This window comes from Staurois parvus, unplaced genomic scaffold (assembly GCF_062004578.1).
Source record: "Staurois parvus isolate SC_StPar_1 unplaced genomic scaffold, SC_StPar_1.0 ptg000232l, whole genome shotgun sequence".
NCBI classification, from domain to species: domain Eukaryota; kingdom Metazoa; phylum Chordata; class Amphibia; order Anura; family Ranidae; genus Staurois; species Staurois parvus.
In genome coordinates, this window is record NW_028318028.1 from 8,186,798 (window position 1) to 8,192,797 (window position 6,000).

The window sequence follows — 6,000 nt, forward strand, 5'->3', positions numbered from 1 at the left end:
CCCCTAGAGCCAAAGCGGTTCAAGGTGGTTTAAAATTTTACCAGCATGCAGCTCTGGTGAGTTTGTTCAATTTGTTTGGTGGTGGATTTCACGTGGCGTTGGTGTTGTACAATACAGAAGGTTTAATAAGAAGAATTTCTGAGAAGATATACATATACATTTCACAATATATTTTTTATGAACGTTTTGTGTACACTGATTTATTTATTTACCAGTATTGATTTTATATAGTCACTTGTTCACTTTCATATATGCATGATTTAGGAGTTTTATTATTTTTTGGATTTTGCACTATGTATTAATTCATTTCTCACCATTTTTTTATATTGATGTGATTTTACTAAGATTTTTTCTTTTTTCTTTTTTGCACCAATATTTATGCTGACCTTGTTTGGTTTGTATCAATAGTGACTAATTTGGTGATTAGCGCTGTTCTAATTGATCAATTATTCTAAAAAAACTGTGCAACACGATTTCCCCCTCACCATCTTATACTTTCCTAAGCCCGATCTCAATCCAGAGCTGCGCAAGAGAGCATCGTCTCTCTCCATCATCACAGGGCAGATTTATAGTAGCAGGAGCCCTTTACTCCTGCTGCTATCAATCAAATTCTGTGACCAGGGAGTGGGGGCTGGGCTTAGCCATCCTGTCTGTGTCTATAGACACATACAGGGCTGTTTAGGATCAAGTCCGCATTAGTACCCTACCTAAAGTGACTTTCTATGGGGGGGTATCTGCTGAAGATGAGCCAGGAGTGCCAGCCGGGGACCCAAGAAAAAGGAGGAACGGGGCTGCTCTGTGCAAAACCATTGCACAGAGCAGTTAAATGCTGTGCAGGTGCTAGAAGTCTGAGTGGGAACTGTTGTAGTGTGCATTGTATGTTGTGCACCACCCACTTTGCATGTGTGCAAATGGCCAAAAGGTGGGTGATAACTCCCAGCATATATCAGGGCCAGCAACAATAGCTCCTAGCAAGGTGCCAGCCAATAAATAACCTCAGGTCAGTGGGGTAGCTAAGTATAATAATTCAAAGAAGCCAGATAACAATCTAAAGCAGGGGTATTGAATTAAAATTCACCAAGGTACAGGCAGTAAACGTTTCATCCAGCAGAGGTCCAAAACTCATGTAGGCACCTGTGGTGCATTTCTGTGTGCACATATTGATATGGTGCGATTTTTAAAAAAAAGGTTGTGCATTTCATTCTCTGACCCTCTTTTGCTGACCTACCCACGATGTGAGCACCAAATGCACATGTACAGATCTCAACCTGTTTTTACATCAGTGTCCTCAATCCCCACTGCACATCACAGTCCTCTCCCCTTTCACAGCAAGATACCCTCTTGTTGAGTGTCTTCAGCTCCCCCTTTACATCACCACCTCCACCACTTTCACAGTTATGCTCTCCCATGTCCTTGACATCACCCCCCCCCCACATTACAATTCTCAGGTCCCCTACTTTAATGCCCTCAGCCCCCACACATCACAGTCCTTAGCCCCCCACATTATTGTCCTCAGCCCCCCTCATTTTAATGCCCTCAGCCCCCCCATATCACAGCCTCTAACCCCAACATTTCAATCCTCACTTTTATTATAATGTCCTCATCTCACCCCCCAATGACTGTCCTCAGTCCCCCCACATTACTGTTCTCAGCCCCCCCACTTAATGTCCTCAGCCCCCCAACATTCAGTCATTGGTTTCTTTTCACATCAGCCCCCCCCCCCCTACTGTCCTACTTTACATGGACAGTGATTGACAGACAGTGATTGATTGCTAGGACTGCCCTTCATCTTAGCAACCAATCACTTCCTTGTTAACCTCAGGAAGCTCCCGCCCTCCATTCAGAACTGTCCTTTTGTCAGCTCAGTGAGGATGACCACATGATGGCTAGGGGAAGAAAAGGCTCCTAAATGACGGGACCGCACCGTTCCGGATGGGGCAGGGACTCGGTCTGCATCCGGACCCTGATCGGCCATTTAGTAATGCCTGATCTAAAGACTCATACACTGAAAACAGGCCAGTCATTCAGGCACTCTGCCCCATGCCAAGCCACAGGAGCCTCTAGACAACTTCCCACTTGCACCACAAGCAACCACTCTTCTCATATCAATCTGTCAATAATAGCAGTACTGGCAGCCCTGAGTCCCAGCAGCCAACCCATTTAAGTGAAGAGGGGCATGCTGCAACCATCCTTCAGCCATTTGCATTCATGGTTGTGGTACAGTGGTGTGCATTGTGCCCCTACCCTCCTTATATTGGAGGCTGGCATGTCCCTCTGTATTGATGAGAAGTTTGCTCCACAAGAAAACTTTACAGTATGCTGCTGCACTATGAACATTACAGTATGCTGCTCCACCACAAATATTACAGCATGCTGCTCCACCACAAATATTACAGTATGCTGCTCCACCACAAATATTACAGTATGCTGCTCCACTATGAACATTACAGTATGCTGCTCCACCACAAATATTACAGCATGCTGCTCCACCACAAATATTACAGTATGCTGCTCCACCACAAATATTACAGTATGCTGCTCCACTATGAACATTACAGTATGCTGCTCCACCACAAATATTACAGCATGCTGCTCCACCACAAATATTACAGTATGCTGCTCCACTATGAACATTACAGTATGCTGCTCCACCACAAATATTACAGTATGCTGCTCCACCACAAATATTATAGTATGCTGCTCCACTATGAACATTACAGCATGCTGCTCCACCACAAATATTACAGCATGCTGCCCCACCACAAATATTACAGTATGCTGCTCCACCACAAATATTACAGCATGCTGCTCCACCACAAATATTACAGCATGCTGCCCCACCACAAATATTACAGCATGCTGCTCCACCACAAATATTACAGCATGCTGCCCCACCACAAATATTACAGCATGCTGATCCACCACAAATATTACAGTATGCTCCACCACAAATATTACAGCATGCTCCACCACAAATATTACAGCATGCTCCACCACAAATAATACAGTATAGTCTACCACAAATAGTACAGCATAGTCTACCACAAATAGTACGGCATAGTCTACCACAAATAATACGGTATAGTCTACCACAAATAGTACGGCATAGTCTACCAGAAATAGTACAGTATAGTCTACCACAAATAATACAGTAAAGTCTACCACAAATAGTACAGCATAGTCTACCACAAATAATACAGCATAGTCTACCACAAATAGTACAGCATAGTCTACCACAAATAATACAGTATAGTCTACCACAAATAGTACAGCATAGTCTACCACAAATAATACAGTAAAGTCTACCACAAATAGTACAGCATAGTCTACCACAAATAATACAGTATAGTCTACCACAAATAGTACAGTATAGTCTACCACAAATAATACAGTATAGTCTACCACAAATAATACAGTATAGTCTACCACAAATAGTACAGCATAGTCTACCACAAATAATACAGTAAAGTCTACCACAAATAGTACAGCATAGTCTACCACAAATAATACAGTATAGTCTACCACAAATAGTACGGCATAGTCTACCACAAATAATACAGCATAGTCTACCACAAATAGTACAGTTTAGTCTACCACAAATAGTACGGCATAGTCTACCACAAATAATACAGTATAGTCTACCACAAATAGTACGGTATAGTCTACCACAAATAATACAGTATAGTCTACCACAAATAGTACAGTATAGTCTACCACAAATAGTACAGTATAGTCTACCACAAATAATACAGTATAGTCTACCACAAATAATACAGTATAGTCTACCACAAATAGTACAGTATAGTCCACCACAAATAGTACGGTATACTACCCTCAGCACAATCCACATAATACTTACTGGCTGAAGGAAGTGCCTGCATACTCCTTGTTGCAGCAAGTGTACACACAGGGACAGGCATGGGGGTGGGAGTGCTGATGGCATCAAGTACTTGGTCTTCAGGAGACCTTGGTTGCAAACTCTTCCCTGAGGTGCCAGGGGTGAGTGTTGATGGGGAAATTGTGGGGGTGCTAAAGCACACCCAACCCTGCCATGATGCTGCCCCTGGTGTTAATGCTGTGCAGCATCTTCTCTTACTGCATAATCACTGTATGGGTGGAGAGTGGTGATGTGAGCTGTCTGCTGACAACTCACATCCCATACAACAAAGTCACACCTGGTGGGAGTCTGCGGCAGTTTTTACTGTATTCCCTCTGTGGATCAGGTGCAGACCTGCGCTAATTTCTATTTCACTTTGAAGCAGAAACTGGCGCAGGTGGCACAGATAGACTTGAATCATCGCACATAATTTCTGACAGTTTCCTGTGTCATTATAAAGCAATGCCCCGTGTGATAACACAGCAGGCATTATGACTGATGACAGTTCCTTCGGGATAGCAACTGGTCGCAAAAGGGTTAAGTGTGTGGGCAAAGGGTGGAGGAAAAAGGATGGCAGGAACTAGGTGTGAAGTTACTGGTGGGGAGTGTAAGAAGGAGGGGTCTGTCTTTAACTTAGTGCCTTGTGATATGCAGGCAGCGGTGTATTTTGGTTTTGTGCTGCCCTAGGCAAGACTAAAATCGGGCATCCCCCCCCCCCGCATCTAAATTTGTCCCATCCTTTCATCTGCAAACTCCACCCCTTCATCTTTAGGCCCCACCTCTGCCTATTAAAGCTCCACCCACTGACAACGATGGGGCACTATTCCTCCTACTGACACCAATAATGGGGAACTATTCCTCCCACTGACACCAATGATGGGGCACTATTCCTCCCACCGACACCAATGATGGGGCACTATTCCTCCCACCAACACCAATGATGGGGCACCATTCCTCACAATGACACCAATGATGGGGCACTATTCTTCCCACTGACACCAATGTCGGGGCACTATTCCTCCCACTGACACCAATAATGGGGCACTATTCCTCCCACTGATACCAATGATGGGGCACTATTCTTCCCACTGACACCAATGATGGGGCACTATTCCTCCCACTGACACCAATGATGGGGCACTATTCCTCCCCGACACCAATGATGAGGCACTATTCCTCCAACTGACACCAATGATGGGGCACTATTCCTCACACTGACACCAATGATGGGGCACTATTCCTCCCACTGACACCAATGATGGGGCACTATTCCTCCCACTGACACCAATGATGGGGCACTATTCCTCCCACTGACACCAATGATGGGGCACTATTCCTCCCACTGACACCAATGATGGGGCACTATTCCTCACACTCCACACACACTTTATATACAGTATACAAACACACATACAGTCTATACACACACACACACTATATATACAGTATATACACACACACACTACATATGCACACAGAGACAAACACACACCAGCACTTTTCATCTAAAATTCAGCTTGGTCTAACACATTGCTGCTGCCCTCAGCTCTTGGCATGCTGGGACTTGTGGTGTCCCAGCAGCTCAAAGACACAGGAGGTGGTATTGCATGAGAGGAGGAGGCTCTGCCTGTGTATTGGTAAGCAGGTACTGAGCAGAGATTGGGGAAGTTCACAAGTCCTTCCTCCAGAAGAGTGCAGTTCTTCCCACACAGAAAATCGATGTGCCAGCCTCAGAACCAGGAGCCTTACTAGGAGGGAACACAGCCTCTCCCCCACCCCCTGCCCACCATCCACAACACTACACTTTGCTCAGCTCTGCCAATGTACGTGCTAGCAGTCTGAAGTTGGTCCTCCCTGTAGACTGTTTACTTCCCCTTCTCTCGCCCCTACACCACCTGTGATAAAGTCAAGTTAGGTGCGCTGGGGAAGGGGGCGGGTACACTGTGTGCCCATTGGCTTAGGGGGCAGTGGAGAGGTGGAACAACTATAGCCTCCAATTTTTACAGACGCTGAATGTCTGTAGAACATTCAGGGACAGATGTAAAAATCACAAATTTCACAGAAATCACAATTTTTTACAATCTGTCCCTGAACTTACTGAAGTTCCCGAATGGTCAGTCTGC